We start from the raw sequence: 9,610 nt of genomic DNA on the forward strand, positions 1-9,610 counted from the left end.
CCCACCTGCCAAGTCTGAGATTGAGCCATGTATCTTTCCTTCCCCAAAAGACTATTTTGATAGCAGGCTTGGTTCAGCTTATTTACAGTTTTGCAGGTCATTTTTTAACTTGTCAAAACATATGCCAGGCATGTGTGCAGCAGCCAGATAACTTATCATTTAAGTAATTTCTGAAAACAACATGCAGAAACAAACATTTAATACAGATGATTATCACTTATACTTTGATTTTGGCTTCATACTACTATCTTTGCATCACTATTTAATTACACTCCACATTTCCTTCATGATTCATCATTGCATAACAAACTAGATAGCCACTTTATGGGTGTGTTGCAGGTTTGCACAATTAACTGAGTCTATTGGACTGGAAATGACGATTTGTATTAACTGAAAAGATCATGTGGCTGCATAGTTTGTGGGTGGTGGTTTATTAGAATGGAAAGTGCCAATTAGAGAAGGAGAAAACAAAGACAAACTCATTATGTTTTAAAGAGAAGTACCTATGACTTCCTGGAAACGTTAAAGTTTATCTGGGATAGGATTCCCAGTTGCTAAATTAAAAAGACAATTATTCTTTCCGTGTTCACGAGGACGCAGGAACAGCAAAGGAGGAAGCACAGGCGATGGAGGGAGAACAAAACACGCAGCGATCCAGGAACAGGACGAGAGAGGAGTCAGCACACAAAGGCCACCTCCACCCCCAGCCCCTGCCCAGCGAAGTCTGCGCCTGCCGCACGCCGTGCAAATCGGTCACGTGAGCTGCAGGGGACTGTACAGACTCATCAGGGACCAGCTGCTCTGCCCCGACTGTGAAGACACTCAGCAGATCCCAGGAGGAAGAGAAGACGTTTCCACAAAGAAATGCTAGCTCGCAAACCTGCAGCAACCCTGTGGAAGATGGAAGAGAGCACGGTTTCAAGACAATGGCAACTTCTGGACTCAGGGATGCTAGGTTTTGGCCGTGCCACAGGCCACGTGGGTGCAGCCTCGCCATCCAGACCTTGCCCCACTGCTCTCCCCACAGAGCTACTCCCAGCCACGAAACAGGAATACTTCCCCTCCCCCTCCCCCCCAATATTTTAAGCTCAACAGCAAGTTCAGTTTAATCACACCTTACTCTTCAGATCTGCTTTCAACAGCTCCATCTCATTACCACAAATCTACACTAAAAATGTAAAACTCAAAACACCTCTGAACTCACTAGAAGTTCTGTATGACTATGGTACACCATTTTGATTAACAATTAGAAGGTGATGCTTATGACAGAACAAACACCATATCACTTAAGTAATTAAAATCAAAGATGTGCTAAAAATGCAAGCTATTTAGTTGCCCAAAAAACCTCCGCCGTCATTTGGATTCACTCCTCAAATCATGTGTGAAATACTTCCCATGAATTTTCTGCAATATACTTAAGCCCAAGAAATGGCATAAATTAATTATCCCTTGTAAATGTCTTAAATTTGAACACAGAAGGGAATTCAATTCAGAGTTTGAAGAATTGCTTGACACATTTCAATGTGGTATATTAAAGGAGTGCAAAGTATTTTTTTAGTCTTCTTTTTTGGGGGGGCAGGGGGATGAGTGGGGAAACACACAGAATCAGGTTATTCCCTTCATTTGTAGTTTTATAATTCTATCCATGTTTATGTGAGGTGTGAAGATACCAAACAGCAGACCAAGACCCTCAGAAGGTCATGTTTCTTACTCTTAAAAGCAGCTTATTATTCCTACAGCGTTAATAAATTCCAGTTCACCTTGGGATCCTTTTTTTTTTTTTCTTCCCGGACTTCATTAGTAGAGCCAATACACATAAAATATCAAGTGCATATCATCTAGAAATGCTCTCAGAAGAATGTAAGTAATCAAGTAGCTTATTTTCATGCAATTAGGTGCAAAGGTATCGGTCTGTCAGGACTTCTACCAACTGCCAGTCAATACATCCCTAGCTTTGCTTTTCCCACCAACTTGCAGGGCAACAGCTGGAACAACTGCCACAAGGTTCAGAAGTAGGAACCGAGTAGAGGAGTTCACTCCACAGTATTCCTCAATACCTTGAAACAAGAACTGCGGGGGCATCGGGTGCAAGCACAAGAGGAATCTAATTTTCTGTCCAAATACATCAGGCTGGTGAACGAAGTCGGTAAATCAATCACAAAGAAAAAAAGGGGGAGACAAGTTGGAAGATTAAAAGAGATTGCAAAATGTTGTATAAAAAATTTGTTGAGAATTAGTGTGATTACACCAGCTTTCCCCCCTTCTTCTTACCTACTTGCAGCCAGTGCTGCTATGCACAAGCGCAGTTAAGACCCGTCTAGTACACAAACGCATATATATGCACACACTCATAGGACATATATACTTAAGAGTGAAACGCTATTCTCATGACTCAATTTTTGAGATGCCCAATTTGAAATGTTTTGAGGCAACGTGATCTTAAAGGCATGACCTTAGTTGATTTCTCTAAACCTGACAAAGGTTATTTAGGTCACATATATATAACCTTAACTAGTACAAGGGACTAGAGACACCAACATTTAAAAACACTTCTAAGTAAGTACTTTAAATATCAGCTATTTAACTTCATGTGTAGACATAAGTAAGAGCTGAAATTCAGAGACGTTGATTAATCTTTTTTCCAGCAAAATCACAAAGTCCTATAGTGCTCGGCTTCTCAGAAAATTAGTGGTTTATTAGTAGGCACAAAGATGCCTCAAGTAAGCAAGCATTAGACTCTGGAATGAAAGATATCATTCACAAATAGATATTAAAACACATGTCACATTTTGACAGAACAAAAAAAACAGAAGCAAGCTCAGCAACACAGTCTCACTTCGTTGGGGATGTCTGTAGCAAGGGATCAGTAGTGCAAATACAAGCATCTCAAAATATAAATGCTCAGCAGACTGTTGTGCCCCCTTCCACATACCCTATATGGGCAGAATGTCAAATATGAATAAAATTAACTTTATACTATTTGGGAATCAAGTTACCGAGCTATTCATTTCGACAATGATACACTTAGAACTGTTTCCAAACACTGTTTCTATATATAGAGAGCTTTTAAACTGAAATTACTGGTTCAGAATGAGAACCAGCTGAGCTTCACCCCCACTGTCCTTACTGCTCAGTCTGCTCTTACCTCCCTGGCTCACTGAAGCCACATACTGTTCCACCTTCAGATCTTTTAAAATCTATGGAATCTCCTTCCCTTGCTTTCAGAGGTCTCGCAAATACCCACCTGATACATAAGGCACCCCAAGCTTCCCTGGGTTTTGCATTTAATGGCATGCTATACTTCTAGGCTGTCAGTTTTGCTTACTATTTATTTTATAGAGATCATAAGCCACATCTATTGATGATACTCTATAAATAAACAATTTTGTCAAAAGAACAGACTATGGTCTTGCCTTTAATAGGTAAAAAGGATAGAACAAACCACAGGAAAAGGCACAATGAAAGCAAAGAGCTGACTGACACCGTTCTTTCTAATCTCAGTGAAGCCTACTGCCCAACTATGACTGTAAAAGACTGACAACTTCTAGGCTTGCCAATACAAAATGACCAACAGTTATAGATGCTGATGTTGTTTAGTTATTTTTCAAAAGTTCCTGTCTGGTCTTAACAAACAAGGGTCTGGCCACAGCAATCCCTGCATCTCACATTGGGCAATGCAACGTGGTGTGCCTGGAGATTGACTCAGTGGACGTAGGGCCTCAGCAGCACGTGCTGCAGTGCACCAGATCACCCAGGGCTGGCTCCTTCCACAGACAGCCTGCCCGATCTAATTTATGTCCCTTACCTTGCTGTCTTTGACAGAGCAACTAATAAACTTTATCTTGTGCAAGGACCAGTTCAGAGGCCCCTGCATCAGGTATGTTCCTTGCAGTGGGCAAATCGGTTGAGACCTTAGAGCAAAGAGACAGAAATCCTTCCCTGGAAGGGATAAGAAACACCACACACGCACACAGAGTATTTTGCGGTTTTCAGATGCAAGCTCACTTTGGCTGTTTATCAAAGCCAACATATGAGGTAGGGTATAACAGCTCAAGCTGAGAACTACGCCACTATTCACATAGCTTCTAGTTGTTTTGAAAAACAGCCATCACAGAGACCTCTGCCTCCAAATACTGTGTGAATGCATCCTATCCTTCCTGGGCTGTTGAGCTTCACCACAAAGGCATCTATCTATGTAGTAAGATGACCATGGCAGAAAAAGCACATTGAAAAAGAAAAAAAGCAAAGGTAACAGAATACAACATGGTTTGGGGAAGGATGAAAAGGAACTTCAGCAGTGCTGTGGACCCTAATAGTGCGTGTAGGCAGATTCCTGGAACTTCCCCCAAACTGTCGTTATGCGCAACACTACACTTGTGTGAAACACTGTGCCCAAAGGGTATAAAAAGACAGCTGAGCCACTCAGCTGACAGCAAGCCCTCTGGCTCTGCAAGGAAGAAAAAGGGATGCAACAGGGCAGTTAGACTGGGATTTGAGTCGGCTCCTCTCTTTCCGCTGACCCGCCCACCATCCTGCAGTAGAACATCTCTCAACAATGCCCTAAAAGCATCCAACCTAACAGTGAACTCCAGGTACTCCACCAGACTAGAGCAGCTCAGCTTCCTGATGACCAGTTTGCATGCCTGAGAGCAACAATGAACTCAGCCTGGGAGGACTACGTAACAGCGTCCCTACAGCAGCAGGATGGAGGTAACGTTTCTGTGAGGCATTCAAATATTGCAGAACGGATGGGTAACAAACAGATGTGGCTGTGGCCATTTCTGGGAAACACAAGTGTGAACAACCAGCTATTTTTAATTTATCGAGTTCCATTCCAGTCTAAACTGCTACAGAATCTGTGCCAATCTTTGTGTCCTTTTTTGATCTCTTCCCTCACTCCGCTTATGCTTATGTACCGAAAAAGTCTGAGCACATGATTACCCCATCCAGGCAACATGCCTTTGAAATGGCTTTTTAATCTAGACTCTCCACTCCCTGACAGACTGACTTTTGCAGTATGTCTGTATTTGCCGTCTAGACACTTGAATATGCTAACCTCTAATTTAGCCCTCCTTTACTGACCCATGAGTTTCCTCCCTTCTGTGGGTCTTCTGGCTAAACTGGAAATGCAGCACACTCATTCTGCCCTATACCTGCCTGGTGTAACTGCATTCACACAAATCTGACCAGCAAAGTAAGCACATGTTCCTCATTCACAGGAACGATGAATCCTTGCACTGGAAAAGTTCTGTAGCGCTCTCCTAATCCTGTTCCCTTCTTTGCGGTCTCCAAACTCAAAAAACGGCGTGTTCCTTTCCTGGAAGGATTCAGGAAACATCTGCATAGACAAGGACCTGAGCTGGATCTTGTAAGCAGAATTAAATCATTGTGTACCCAGTTACGTAGGCAGAAAACGATGGAAGAGTCCGACTGAAATATGAAAGGGAGAGCAAAATACAGATGCATCCTAACGGTAGCCATACTGCCTCAAATCCCAAGGTCCACCTAACCCAATATTACCCTACTATGGGGAAAAAAGGAAACGAGATGTTTAGGGCAGTTGGCAATGTCCTCTCCCAGTTCCCACAAGTCTGATACAAGGCACTTTTCTCTATAGCCTTAATGGATTTTTCTGGCATTTGCAGCGTTCAGACAGAGATGTAATCAAGGTACACAGCTGAGAGCTCACAAAAGCCATGCTGTGCCTCCACTTTAGATAGTATGTCTGCATCACAAACCACTTCCATATGCCTGAGGCATAAAAGATTTGCTATCTGTGGCAGTTTCTACAGATGACTTAAGAAGCAATTTAGCGCTATCCAACTGCTTTAAAGTCTTGTATAGGGTGAATTCACACAAAGCCTGAGTAATGGCCCCTGTACAAGGCTGAAATTCAGCCTCAGGTCTGCACGGTAGTATACTGTTACCCTTGCAATTCGAGAGTCTGCACTGCTAATCTAAGGATATGCCTTACACTCAGACTCATTGTCTCTGCCCCTTCCTTGCACATATCTTTCTCTACCCCACAGTACACCATACAACATCCCCCATACAGTAAGAACAAAAGTAGTATAAAGTTTAACTGCTTGTAATTTAGGCAATATGATTTGTCCGCTCATGTAACCAGCACATGAGTTTACCACTGCTGCACCACAGTCCCTGACTTGCTATCAGTTCAGTGAGACTACAGCAATTCCTCTGCATCCTGTATTGTATTGGGTTTTCCCTCGAATTAACAGATGCTCAAGTTGATTTCCCTCACTTCAGGCTGACAGATATTCAAAACTTGGGTAACTAAGAATTTTATTATCTGTGTACTTTGTTTACATTGTCATGATGTAAGCATCACTAGAGTAAGAGAGCACGCAGACTCCTTAACCTCAATATCCCGATGTAGACCCACTCTGTCAGACTACCACAAAACAGAACGGAAGGACCCGAACAAGACCTATGAAATGAAACTACGTAACGATTGCACACAGTTTAACTTCTACTATGCACATCCTGATTCTGCTTGAGGTAAAGGCTGTGATTTTTAAGAGAGAGATAAGAGGGACATGACAACTCATTCATTTTGGAAGTCAGTATCCAAGCCACAGCCAACATATCAAATTTTAATCTGTCAAATAACGATAGAATTTGGGACTTCTTACGATGGAAAGATTTATCCATAGACCACGCCTTCTGCATTGCTTTTTGCTAGGTTCGCTTCATCCCAAGCAATCCCTTACTAAAGGGTTCATAGAGGCTGTATCTGAAATAACTGAAGCGACAGATGGGCTGGGCTCGGCTCTGCAGAAGCACCTCTGGAAGCGACGTAGAAGTGTACCTACACCACCCTCTTTTGCATAACTAGTCATGCAAAAACTAGCACCACAGCATCCAGCTTACACTTTGGTTACCTCTCTTCAGAAAAGCTTTTCCTCTCTAATGACTTGCCACAATTACCTTTTCTAGTCATTAACAAGGCAGAAAACAAGAGTGTCTAAACTACTCATTCCCTTTCAGGTAACCAGACCAGAAGCACGCTTACCAGAAAACATGGAAAAAAAACCCCAAGCTTCCTGCTCAAGAGCAGCTGCCGCGAATAACTAGGATTAAGCAATAATACGGCAGCAGCTATGGTAAAACAAAGTTATTGTTTATAGAAGTTGGCTCACCATACAAGAGCTATATTTGACATTCTATATTAAAAATATAGAGCTATTACTTCCCATGTTAATTTTTCAGTATGAAATTTTACTTTCATTGTGTTCTAGCTTCCTAAAGAGATTTTGTCTTTTGCTTCTCCAGCTGCTGCTTACATTTAAGCCTTTCTCCTCTCAAAACAAACAGAAATAGCAACCGAAAATTCTGTGTTGAAAACAGGAAATATCAAGGGAACAGAGATCATTGAAAAGGCATAAGTTGCAAAGCAAGCCAGAAGTAGGACAACTCTGATCAAAGGACATCCAGTATCACAGGATTCCCTCTGCAAAGGGAATACCTGAATGAAAGGGAATATCGTGAATGCAAGTCCATGACACGCTTTCTTCACAGAATTCAGACATTTCATTTATTACATACAGACAAGTCTGCTATCCATCTCCAAAACAGGGTACAAAAGAGGTTTAAAGCATCTTCTACTATTATCTGAGCTGTTTTTTTAGCAACTTATTATTAACTAGTATTAGCCAACCATGATGTCCAAGATTACTTTGGATTTAGTCTTTAAGGCAATTAGCAAATCACAAAGAGTGGGTTACACAGGCCTACAGAACTGTGAGGTGGTTTAAGAGTCCTGAAATTACTTTGTATTGCAAAGAAGGGACAGAAACAAGAATGTAAGTGTTGGTACAGAATTCATTTTCCTCGGTGCACAAGCCAGCACAGAAACTATTACAAGTGACACCATTATTACACATTTTTATTCAGTAGAACAATCAGAAATTCAAGGCAGTGGGATTTCACTGAACAAAGGCCATAGGTGAAGTCATTTAACAGTAAGAGAACAAAAATTCCGTATCACTATATGCACATGAAGTAACTCCTAAATAATCTAACAGAGTAAAACCAGGCCTGCTGATGGAAGTACAGAGGCCATAGGGTAACATCTGCAGGGAAAACCAGAATGACCTTTTCCTGGACCAAAGATTCTCAGGCACAAACAAGCTAAAAATCCAAACATCTCTTACTCCTCATGTTCCACCATGGAGGCACTGCAGGAGTTTGCTACTGAAGTCATGTCAACACTCTGAAACGCATTTTAAAAAAAGTTTGTCCTTGGTATCCATTCATAGTAACATTTAGAGCTATTTGTGCCACCGGCAAGTGCATACCTCAACATACCAGAGTAAAAACAAAAATAATAAAAAAAAAGGCGACTTTCTCCTCAACATATATACGCAACCAGGACAATATAAATTTAAGATAACTCATGTTGCACGCGCAGTTCGTCCACAGAAACAATTAGTTGCAATCTTCAAGTCCAGAGCAACAGAAGTACAGCAAAGTGTTCGGAAGAAGTCTTTGAGCACATACAGTTCAGTGGAAGCCGTCATCACCAGTTGCTACCCCCTCTAAGCACATGTCCAGAACACAACATAGTGCAGTCTCATTGTTCACACAGCGTGCCCTAATTAATCAAAAACATAAAGCCTCACTTGTCTGCTCTCCTCCTTTCTTTTGCTGGCTTCCACCCCCCTTATATTCTTTTCACTTTCATCTACATAACATGCCCAGCCAACTTTAGAGGACCTCTTCATCATTTCTCACATCCAAGGTAAAAAAAAAAAACAAAAACAAAACACCAAACCACCACGCCAAAAATATCTAGTTTACCTTCCCTCCCTTTCTTCTCGCTTCACTTTCATTTGTACAGCAATTCAGCAGTTCTTATGATACAAATATGCAGCAGGAGAGCTTATTGTCCCTAAGAACAAGGGCAGATGGGGGACCTTCACCAGAGGTCAATACAAACTACAACAGAGAAAGCAGAAGTCAGCTGCAGACGTGTACCACGTGGTGCAATGAAATCAAGCGTTCTTCCTTCTTAGCAACACTAATAACTATTCCAGCTCAAAACATATAGTGGACACATTTTGTTAATCTTACTGTTAGCAGCTCTCTGCTGAGAGTTTGAGCCTCCCACATTGACGTTTGTCCAACAGAGAAACGATTGCACTGTACAGCAAGACTGATCAAAAACCAGGTTCACATTGTTTATGCTGCAATAAACAGCATCACCTGCAAATACTCACAAAACAGTCTTTACACAGCAGCTTTCATTGAGAATCCTACTGCGGATTCTCTGTGAAGAGAAACCGCTGTGTGGTTTACCATCACAAATGCTAAGTCTAGACACAAAACATGCTGCCAAATCTGTGACAGCCCACGTATGATTACTCAAGATGCCTAATAAATCACTACACGTGAAGATGGACTCATTTCAGCACAAAGTTCAGGAAAATGGACATTAACAGCAGCACTTCTTAGAACGGCGAAAGCGTCAGTGTTTTTCTTTTACTTCTGGCAATACTGAAGGACAAGCGTTCCCCGCGACTGCGAAACACTCGGGACACCAAACGCGCGGGGCAAGGGCCAAGGGAACGGCTCCCGAGCCGCGGGAGGG

Source organism: Egretta garzetta, unplaced genomic scaffold (assembly GCF_000687185.1).
Source record: "Egretta garzetta isolate BGI_Z169 unplaced genomic scaffold, ASM68718v1 scaffold389, whole genome shotgun sequence".
In the NCBI taxonomy this organism is placed as follows: Eukaryota; Metazoa; Chordata; class Aves; order Pelecaniformes; family Ardeidae; genus Egretta; species Egretta garzetta.